Here is a 12,065-nt window from a genome sequence, read left to right on the forward strand (position 1 = left end):
GGTTCCAGTAATCCATGTTCTTAGTCTGCTTGTCTTCAGCAAACTGTTTGCGGACTTTCTTGTGCATCATCTTTAGAAGAGGCTTCCTTCAGCACTCATACGTCTATTTTCCAAACACAACCTCTGGATATGACGCTGAGCACGTGCACTCAACTTCTTTGGCCGACCATGGCGAGGCCTGTTCTGAGTGGAACCTGTCCTGTTAAACCGCTGTATGGTCTTGGCCACCATGCTGCAGCTCAGTTTCAGGATCTTGGCAGTCTTCTTATAGCCTACGCCATCTTTATGTAGAGCAACAATTCTTTTTTTTTCAGATCCTCAGAGAGTTCTTTGCCATGAGGTGCCATGTTGAACTTCCAGTGACCAGTATGAGAGAGTGAGAGCGATAACACAAAATTTAACACACCTGCTCCCCATTCACACCTGAGACCTTTTAACACTAACGAGTCACATGACACCAGGGAGAGTGGCTAATTGGGCCCAATTTGGACATTTTCACTTAGGGGTGTACTCACTTTTGTGGCCAGCGGTTTAGACATTAATGGCTGTGTGTTACACTGTTATACAAGCTGTACACTCAATACTTTATATTGTAGCAAAGTGTAATTTCTTCAGTGTTGTCACATGAAAAGATATAATAAAACATTTACAAAAATGTGAGGGGTGTACTCACTTCTGTGAGATACTTTGTATATATATATATATATATATATATATATATATATGTGTAAGGGATAATCCACAGTTAGCCATGCATTAAAAGATTTGAATGCACGACGCAGAGGCGAAGCACCACTCAATGCAAAGGGGAGGGTGGTTGCATCTACGTCGTGCATTAAATCCTTTAATGCATGGCTAGCCGTGGATTATCCCGCTTATACCTTGGTTATTTGCCAAGTTAAAAACAAGTTAAAGCTGTAACTGATGTTTACAGTGTAATTTTTTAAAATGACGATTATTTTCTTAAGTTACGGCTCATTAGTTCTAGCACTCCGTCCGCTTTAAATAAAGTAGAGCCACCGGATTGCTTTTATTTTAATGAATTATTAGATTTATTTAAATTCATTATTAAAAGACAGAGACAGAGAACTGAAAGAGAAAGATCAGAGAGAGAGAGAGAGAGAGAGAGATGCGTGCGCGAGTTACCTGCACTGTGTGCGTCTCTTCTTTAAAGTCTACAGTCTGAATTCCCCTCGTTGCTTAAGCATATAGCTAACATAGGCTAACTTAATGATTCTTTAATGGATTTATTAAAATTATTTACGAATGACAGACAACACTGACAGTGACAAGGCAATCTTTATGTGAACTAATCATATCATTTATTTCAATGAATGTAGAGTGTGAAATAAAACCGGCGTCTCTAACCACAGTTTACTATAAATATAAAGACACATTACATTTATTGAAATGCATTAAATTAGATGAAAACAAAAAAAATCAAACAGTTGGAAATTTCGTTTGGGGATTGTTTTACGCATCATTATAGCCTACTAATTGATGTTAAACTCAACATTTCCATTTATCGTGAAATTAGACATGGAAAAGGGTAGGGTTATTTCAGGTTTAGGCTTGGAGGTGAAATTATGTTTCGCTTTGCTTGTTGAGGTTCTAGATGTCAGTATGTCACTCCATGCCCTCCTCTCTGACAAATATGGGGCCCAGTATGACCGCCAACTCGCCTCGCATCGTCGCTGTCACTGACATGATCTGGTGACTTTCTAGTCCTGCATCAGAGAGTCGTCCAACGACAGTGCTCCGCAAACTATGGTTTGTGTACATTTGTGAGATACCTTCCACCTGAACAACAAGAATTTAAAGTATACAATCTGGAAAATAATATAAACACAGTTTAAATTCATGGGCAAAAACGAAATATCTATTATCAACCTCTTCACAAATATTTTTTAGCATATTGCCAAGGTAGTTGAGCCCCATCGGCTCCCTGGTGAACCACACTTCGATGCTCTCGAGTTTCCACAGAGGGATGCGTCTCGGATGCAAATAGAATGCTCCGGCATTTTCTGGACACTTTGACAGATATTTTTTAAAGCTGTCCACGGGACAAAGTGGGTCGCCGGGGCTCGCAAACATAAATCCTCATAAATTTTCTCTATCCGACGCAGTGGGATCCTTGTGGTTTTTTGTCTCTGGGTTATGCGCCAGGGTCAGGTACTCTTTCCCATTCTCGTCTTGCCAGAGAACGAAAGACTCTTTTGATAGGTTACGGTTTCCTTCTCTTCCCCTCCGTGCAAAACACAGCTGTATGTCAAACCAAACTTTTCTTACAAGTCCTGTGAGTGTGAAAGGGGAGAATGCAGGTGCATTTCTAATTTTCTCCAAGTCAGACTCAGTAATACGCGGATGATGAACGCTGGTGTCTTTTCCATTTTTCCTGTAGCGCTTTAAAACTGATTTAAAGACGGCATTGCTTGACTTGAAGTCTTTATCACTTATGATGTTGTATTTTGTAAAGTGACGGTTAATACCTGCTCTGAGACACATCAAACTTGCAACACTGTATTCGCGTCCAGCGGTAGACTGAACAGAGGCATACAACTCCCGCAATGTCCAATTTAAAAGAGAAGCAGAGTAGGTCTCGACATCACAATTGTTCTGTCTTTGGCGCAAAAAGTTACTGAAAGTGTTAACTGCCCATTTAATTGTCTTTTTCGTATTGACCTCATCTTTGTCGTCTTCTATCTTATCTAGCTCTGCCGGTGTTAATTCTTTGTGCTGCTTTTTGTCATTCAACGTCTTCTCCAAGTCTTCTATTTCATCTTGTGCCTGGGCCCATTTCTCAAAATTGCCATATTCACTGTACAAATTAAACGATATGCAAAAATCATCCATTTAGCCTACCTAAATAAATGTTTTCATATATGTCTCTCACTCTGTTTGCAAGTGTAACTGTGTTACTATGGTTACCAATGTTTATAGTGGCAGATTAATTTCGATCTGTAATCAAACTGACTGGAACTACCTGTGCATTAAACGGTTTTATTGCACACCTTCCAGCCAATCAGAATCGAGTATTTAAACAGACCAAAGTATAAATATATATATATATACTCCATTAGGCACCGCTCTGTTTGTTGTAAGGATGACAAGAAGTTTTAAAAGTTACATTTTTAGGCTGCTCTGCCTCAGCAATCTAACAGTAAAATGTCAAAATGATTGAGATGGCCAATCAAATCAAAGGAGGCGGGCCTTACTGTTCACAGAAGATGAGTGCAAATTCCAACAGGACGCTGGTTGAACCCCCCCAAAAAACATGCTCTGAATGATGAGTAGATTGTGCAAGCTGCACCTTTTGTTTAACATTATTTTATTTATTTATTTATTTTTAGTTTATCGCACCATATTGTATATTGTGTCTATGTATTTGAAACATTTGAATGGACTGATAAAGGTAGCTGTAAAGTATTTTTGTTGAAGTACAATGTCATTTTGACCATAATAATGTACCAAATCTAACTTGTTGAAAAATACTATACATACATTTATAGCTAAAATCGAACTCCGAGCCTCCTGCACCCATTCTGTGACGTCAAACAACTTCCCTGTGCAAAAGATCATGGGCCCCGAAGTGTCCATCAGTTGTACCCTTTGAAATCCTTCATTCTGAAGGGCCCTTTGAAGTGCCCGGTTTGAGCACTAACAATATGGCAGCCATGATTGTTTTCACTCCAAAGTGCCCTTCAGAGGGCGATATATCCCATTTGGATTGCACCGTATGTGTGGCAAGATGTAAGTGGCAAAACATTTAATACAGTTGCAAGAAAAAGTATGTGAACCACTTGCAGAATCTGTGAAAATGTTAATAATTTTAACAAAATAAGGGAGATAATACAAAATGCATGTTATTTTTTATTTAGTACTGTCCTGAGTAAGATATTTTACATAAAAGATGTTTACATATAATCCACAAGACAAAAAAAAATAGCTGAATTTTATTAAAATAACCCTATTCATAAGTACAGTATGTGAACCATTGATTCTTAATAGTGTGGTTATTTGGATGATCTACGACTGTTTCTTTGTTTTGTGATTGTTGTTCATGAGTCCCTTATTTGTCCTGAGCAGTTAAACTTTGCTCCAGGTCCTGCAGATTCTTCAGTTTTCCAGCATTTTTTGCATATTTGAACCCTTTACAGCAGTGACTGAATGATTTTGAGATCCGTCTTTTCTCACTGAGGACAACTGAGGGACTCAAACACAACTTTTAAAAAAGGTTCAAACATTCACTGATGCTCCAGAAAAAAACATGATGCATTAATAAATCAAGGTAAATTGTATTTAATTTGTCTTCCGGGAAACATGCAAGTATTTTCTGTTGCTTCTGAAGGGCAGTACTAAATGAAAAAAAAAAAAATGCTATTCAAGCGAAATAAGAAAAATTTGGACCTCTTCATCCTGTTCAAAAGTTTTCACCCCCGACTCTTAATGCATCGCGTTTCCTTCTGAAGCATCAGTGAATGTTTGAACCTTTTTTAATAGTTGTGTTTGAGTCCCTCAGTTGTCCTCCATGTGATAAGATGGATCTCAAAATCATTCAGTCACTGTTGTAAAGGGTTCAAATATGCCAAAGATGGTGGAAAACTGAAGAATTTTTGGGACCTGGAGATTTTTTCTGAAGAACAGAGCTCAGTTTAACTGTTCAGAACAAACAAGGGGCTCATGAACAACCATCACACAACAAAAAAAAAAAACAGTCGTAGATCATCCAGGTAATGACACACAGTATTAAGAATCAGTGGTTCACAAACTTTTGAACTGGGTCATTTTAATAAAAACAGTTATTTTTTTGTCTTATGGATTATATGTAAGCATCTTTTATGTAAAATATCTTACTCAGGACAGTACTAAATAAAAAATAACATGCATTTTGTATGATCTCTCTTATTTTTTTTTTATTTTTTTTTTTTAATTTTGCATATTTTCACAGATTTTGCAAGTGGTTCACATACTTTTTCTTGCAACTGTATATGACAACTGTTTACCAATAAAAATGTTCAGCTACTGACAGTAATATCCACCAGTGATCCAAACTACTCAACTTTTTTATGAAATTTCACAGTTTTGAATTAAACATATGCTATTATTTACATGAATTATGTAATTCGTAATTCAATGTGAACAGACAAGAAAAGTTTTTTTTTACATATTAGACATACGGATAAGAATATATGCATATTTAAAAAAAAAAAAAAAAAAAATAGTATTTGCAAATATTTTAAATTAATTGCTTAACTATGTTCTTATTTCTTTGAATCCTTTAATTATTTAATTCCTTTAAATAAAAAGACCAATAGCCATCCCTAGTAAGAATTAGTTATTCCATCAACTTCTCTAATATTTTAGCCAATAAATGTTTGTACAAACCCGATTCCAAAAAAGTTGGGACACTGTACAAATTGTGAATAAAAAAGGAATGCAATAATTTTCAAATCTCATAAACTTATATTTTATTCACAATAGAATATAGATAACATATCAAATGTTGAAAGTGAGACATTTTGAAATGTCATGCCAAATATTGGCTCATTTTGGATTTCATGAGAGCTACACATTCCAAAAAAGTTGGGACAGGTAGCAATAAGAGGTTAAGAAGTTAAATGTACATATAAGGAACAGCTGGAGGACCAATTTGCAACTTATTAGGTCAATTGGCAACATGATTGGGTATAAAAAGAGTGGCAGTGTCTCTCAGAAGTCAAGATGGGAAGAGAATCACCAATTCCCCCAATTCTGCGGTGAAAAATAGTGGAGCAATATCAGAAAGGAGTTTCTCAGAGAAAAATTGCAAAGAGTTTGAAGTTATCATCATCTACAGTGCATAATATCATCCAAAGATTCAGAGAATCTGGAACAATCTCTGTGCATAAGGGTCAAGGCCGGAAAACCATACTGGATGCCCGTGATCTTCGGGCCCTTAGATGGCACTGCATCACATACAGAAATGCTACTGTAATGGAAATCACAACATGGGCTCAGGAATACTTCCAGAAAACATTGTCGGTGAACACAATCCACCGTGGCATTCGCCGTTGCTGGCTAAAACTCTATAGGTCAAAAAAGAAGCCATATCTAAACATGATCCAGAAGCGCAGGCGTTTTCTCTGGGCCAAGGCTCATTTAAAATGGACTGTGGCAAAGTGGAAAACTGTTCTGTGGTCAGACAAATCAAAATTTGAAGTTCTTTTTGGAAAACTGGGACGCCATGTCATCCGGACTAAAGAGGACAAGGACAACCCAAGTTGTTATCAGCGCTCAGTTCAGAAGCCTGCATCTCTGATGGTATGGGGTTGCATGAGTGCGTGTGGCATGGGCAGCTTACACATCTGGAAAGGCACCATCAATGCTGAAAGGTATATCCAAGTTCTAGAACAACATATGCTCCCATCCAGACTTTGTCTCTTTCAGGGAAGACCTTGCATTTTCCAACATGACAATGCCAGACCACATACTGCATCAATTACAACATCATGGCTGCGTAGAAGAAGGATCCGGGTACTGAAATGGCCAGCCTGCAGTCCAGATCTTTCACCCATAGAAAACATTTGGCGCATCATAAAGAGGAAGATGCGACAAAGAAGACCTAAGACAGTTGAGCAACTAGAAGCCTGTATTAGACAAGAATGGGACAACATTCCTATTCCTAAACTTGAGCAACTTGTCTCCTCAGTTCCCAGACGTTTGAAGACTGTTATAAAAAGAAGAGGGGATGCCACACAGTGGTAAACATGGCCTTGTCCCAACTTTTTTGAGATGTGTTGATGCCATGAAATTTAAAATCAACTTATTTTTCCCTTAAAATGATACATTTTCTCAGTTTAAACATTTGATATGTCATCTATGTTGTATTCTGAATAAAATATTGAAATTTGAAACTTCCACATCATTGCATTCCTTTTTTATTCACAATTTGTACAGTGTCCCAACTTTTTTGGAATCGGGTTTGTATATTATTTTAATGCAGGAAATATCAAAGACATGTCATTGCACTGGATAAAGCAGAAAAAAACAAAAACTCACTGTACAGCATGAGGTAGTTCACACTTTAGGCTTTGATTCTCAGTCAGGCATCCTGTTTTAACATTTTAAAGCAGCATCTTAATGATCTGTTTTCCAGTGGACTTCTAGAGGAGTAGACAAGCACCTGCAGACACACAAACAGAATAAAAGCAGGTATGAAATACTGCAGCCATATTCATCACCTCTCAGCTGAGAGGTTGTCCATCAAACTGATTGCACATTGAATTAAAGGCCTGTTCTCACAGCGATGGTGTCGTCTGTCATCAGCAGGCCGTGGAAGATGAAGCTCTACCTGTTTGGGTGATGTATGACCAAAACAACACACTCACATTAATGCAGCCCAAAAGAAACGAGTGAAAAAAGCAAGAAATATCCCATTGATTGTTTTTTTTTTGTTTTTTTTTTTATCAGATGTTGGATTGATGCGGGTCTGTTCAAACCCAATATGCAGTATGCAATATGAAACCTGGACACTGTCTGAAGCTTATGAAGCTGTTCAGTATTTTCAGTTCCTGCTGGATTCAGATGGGCTGTTTTTGTTGAGTGTGTCGTTGATGACGCCGGTAACAACATAACGTTAATTCAAGTAATCAGCTTACTGTCATGTGGAAATGACTTCATCTGAGCAAATGGTCCTGAGAGAAGTGCTTCATAGATGATCATTGGGACTCATTCATGAAACTTTCATAAATTTATAAATAAATTCTGAGCAATTTGTGCGTAAAACAGACCTTCCTAAAAACTCAACTCCGGATTCACAAACGCTTCGTAAACATCCAATTTGATAGTTAAACCTGTGAATGTCAAAGAATTCCAATCATTCGTAAATAGGGTGTTCGTGCACACCAATTTACAATTAGCATAATCCCTGCCTATGAATTACAGCTACACAAATTATGTGTCCAGGAACTCTGTGGAATCTTCTGGACTCCCTTCTCAGGTTTGGCTCCATTATACAGGTGCTGGTCATATAATTAGAATATCAAAAAATTGATTTATTTCACTAATTCCATTCAAAAAGTGAAACTTGTATATTATATTCATTCATTACAGAGAGACTGATATATTTCAAATGTTTATTTCTTTTAATTTTGATGATTATAACTGACAACTAAGGAAAATCCCAAATTCAGTATCTCAGAAAATTAGAATATTACTTAAGACCAATACAAAGAAAGGATTTTTAGAAATCCTGGCCAACTGAAAAGTATGAACATGAAAAGTATGAGCATGTACAGCACTCAATACTTAGTTGGGGCTCCTTTTGCCTGAATTACTGCAGCAATGCGGCGTGGCATGGAGTCGATCAGTCTGTGGCACTGCTCAGGTGTTATAAGAGCCCAGGTTGCTCTGATAGTGGCCTTCAGCTCTCCTGCATTGTTGGGTCTGGCATATCGCATCTTCCTTTTCCCAATACCCCATAGATTTTCTATGGGGTTAAGGTCAGGCGAGTTGGCTGGCCAATTAAGAACAGGGATACCATGGTCCTTAAACCAGGTACTGGTAGCTTTGGCACTGTGTGCAGGTGCCAAGTCCTGTTGGAAAATGAAATCTGCATCTCCATAAAGCTGGTCAGCAGCAGGAAGCATGAAGTGCTCTAAAACTTCCTGGTATACGGCTGCGTTAACCTTGGACCTCAGAAAACACAGTGGACCAACACCAGCAGATGACATGGCACCCCAAACCATCACTGACTGTGGAAACTTTACACTGGACCTCAAGCAACGTGGATTGTGTGCCTCTCCTCTCTTCCTCCAGACTCTGGGACCCTGATTTCCAAAGGAAATGCAAAATTTACTTTCATCAGAGAACATAACTTTGGATCACTCAGCAGCAGTCCAGTCCTTTTTGTCTTTAGCCCAGGTGAGACGCTTCTGACGCTGTCTGTTGTTCAAGAGTGGCTTGACACAAGGAATGCGACAGCTGAAACCCATGTCTTGCATATGTCTGTGCATAGTCGTTCTTGAAGCACTGACTCCAGCTGCAGTCCACCCTTTGTGAATCTCCCCCACATTTTTGAATGGGTTTTGTTTCACAATCCTCTCCAGGGTGCGGTTATCCCTATTGCTTGTACACTTTTTTTTACCACATCTTTTCCTTCCCTTCGCCTCTCTATTAATGTGCTTGGACACAGAGCTCTGTGAACAGCCAGCCTCTTTTGCAATGACATTTTGTGTCTTGCCCTCCTTGTGCAAGGTGTCAATGGGCGTCTTTTGGACAACTGTCAAGTCAGCAGTCTTCCCCATGATTGTGTAGCCTACAGAACTAGACTGAGAGACCATTTAAAGACCTTTGCAGGTGTTTTGAGTTAATTAGCTGATTAGAGTGTGGCACCAGGTGTCTTCAATATTGAACCTTTTCACAATATTCTAATTTTCTGAGATACTGAATTTGGGATTTTCCTTAGTTGTCAGTTATAATCATCAAAATTAAAAGAAATAAACATTTGAAATATATCAGTCTGTGTGTAATGAATGAATATAATATACAAGTTTCACTTTTTGAATGGAATTAGTGAAATAAATCAACTTTTTGATGATATTCTAATTATATAACCAGCACCTGTATTGCATAAATGCAAAAGAGACAAATAGGCCATATGCCGAACCATAAATATTCAATTAACAATAAACATTCAATTAACATGTGTTATGTGTCCACAAAAGCGTTTTTAGGGGCTGTTTACACGACACCAATTTCAACTAAAAACGGAAAACTTTTTATGCTTTTTATGGCGTTTTGGTGGCCTGAAAATGCAAACTTTTGAAAACAGGTTTCAAAGCGCACGTTTTTGAAAACGATACCGTTGTCATCTCTGTGTAAACTGCAAAAAATTAAACTGTGAAAACGGTGACAGCATGCACATGCGTATTACATATGCGTATTTAGTCTATCAACCTTATTTGTCAATTAAAAGATTAGTTTACTAATCATCTCTGTGTAAACTGCAAAAACGCAAATATGTGAAAACGGTGACGGCATGCACATGCATATTATTTATGCGTATTTAGTCTATCCACCTTATTTGTCAATTAAAGGATTAGTTCACTTTGAAATGAAAATTAGCCCAAGCTTTACTCACCCTCAAGCCATCCTAGGTATATATGACTTTTTTTCTTTCTGATGAACATAATCGCAGAAATATTAATAAATATCCTGATGCATCTGAGCTTTATAATGGCAGTGATAGGGATCAATGAGTATGAGCTGAAGAAAGTGCTTCCATCCACATCCATCCATCATAAATATGTGCTCCGCATGGCTCCGGGGGGTTAATAAAGGACTTCTGAAGCGAAGCGATGAGTTTGTGTAAAAAAAAAAATTCTTATGTAAACAAGATATGAAGTAAAATATGTAGCTTCTGCCAGACTGCCTTCCATATTGAAGTTACGAAGAAAGTGTAAACTGGCATCACGTCAGTTACACTTTTTCCGTAAGTTGAATAGGGAAGGCGTAGGATGTAGCGTAAGCTTTGTGAACTGCAAGAGTTTCTGCGTACGTTGAATATGGAAGGTGGCTCGTGCGGAAGCTAGATATTTTACTTCATAACTTGTTAAATGTGGATATTTTTATTACACATACACATCACTTTGCTTCAGAAGGCCTTTATTAACCCCCCGGAGCTGTGTGGAGCACATATTTATGATGGATGGATGTGGATGGAAGCACTTTCTTCAGCTAATACTTGTTGATCCCTATCACTGCCACTATAAAGCTCGGATGTGTCAGGATATTTATTAATATTTCTGCGATTATGTTCATCAGAAAGAAGAAAGTCATATACACCTAGGATGGCTTGAGGGTGAGTAAAGCTTGGGCTAATTTTCATTTCAAAGTGAACTAATCCTTTAACGTGGAATTAAGGTATTTCTGTGAATGTGCGAGACTTCTGATTTATTAGCCACTATAGGGAAATAATGAGAAAAATATCAAAGTGCAGTAAACTATAAAAATAAGGTGGATAGGCATGCGTGACTTGCACGTTTGGAACGAGTACTATGTTTAAGAATGTATGCGCAGGCGCGTAATCTTTCTTTACAAAGTGACATCGCCAACTACATTTGTGGCATATGTAATGAATGACAAAAAATGACAGCGTTTTTAGTCATTTTCGCGGATCCGTGTGAACGGGGATAGTTTTGATAACATTGTCATCTGTACAAAGAGAAAACTTTTCCATTTTTAGTAAATCGTTGACGTGTAAACGTACCCTTATCCAGCTGAAAAAAATTCCTGGTGCTCTTCTGAAAACGGCCAGCTGGGGGCGCTTGAGAGCGCTTTGGAGGCGCCATAGACTGGGAGGCACAGAGATTTTCCTGCTGAGATGCTTTGGTTGCTATGATTTGGATTATCAGCAGTAACCTGTTACTAGTATCTAATTTTGAAGAATATTACTGAATATAAAAATGCAGTAACCAGCAATATTATCGTAACTTCTCCATTATTGTTCAGTCGTTGTACAAGTAGGATGGTTGGTCGGTGTAGTATTTGTCCCACCCCTCCTCCACTGTGATTGGACGGATGGTTAAAAAGTGACAGTTAGGAGCGCTGCGTTTTATCATAGTCTTTGGTTTTACCCAAAGTTGAACAGTTTTTAATTGTCAGATACAAAAAAAAAAAAAAAAAAAGAAAAAAAAAATATTATTATGCTACAAAGTGCATCAAAATGCAGTGTTATCAGTTTGCCTAAAAGAACAAAATGTTTGAATGTTTTATGCACCATTTACACGTGGTAGGGAGCAGGTGAACATTTCTTTCGTACCAACTAACATTTTTAAAATATTCATTTACGTCAGAACGGGTTTATGAATGACTTACACAAAAATTTGTTCTGCTCGTGTTTCATGAATGAGGCCCAATGGCTTTAAAAAGTTCTGTAGAACAGTGTTTCTCAACTGGTGGGTAGCAACCCAAAAGTGGGTGGCAATACCGTTTTGAGTGAGTCGCGGAGTGTGCAGTCAAAGAAACATAGGCCTAATTCTGCTTTTCTGATGCGAGATTTTTATTTTGAAAGACGTGCGTGAAAG

General features: G+C 37.9%; 1 long non-coding RNA gene across 1 annotated transcript; it reads right to left on the reverse strand.

The window, feature by feature from the left end:
• Positions 1–1,270: 1,270 nt before the first annotated feature.
• Positions 1,271–8,024, reverse strand: LOC127497984 (uncharacterized). Its single transcript, XR_007925737.1, has 3 exons — positions 7,282–8,024; positions 7,039–7,162; positions 1,271–2,818 (listed from the first exon to the last, which is right to left on the reverse strand). It is a non-coding gene; the product is annotated as an uncharacterized LOC127497984 (long non-coding RNA).
• Between the last annotated feature and the right edge of the window lie 4,041 nt (positions 8,025–12,065).

This window comes from Ctenopharyngodon idella, chromosome 16 (assembly GCF_019924925.1).
Source record: "Ctenopharyngodon idella isolate HZGC_01 chromosome 16, HZGC01, whole genome shotgun sequence".
NCBI lineage: Eukaryota > Metazoa > Chordata > Actinopteri > Cypriniformes > Xenocyprididae > Ctenopharyngodon > Ctenopharyngodon idella.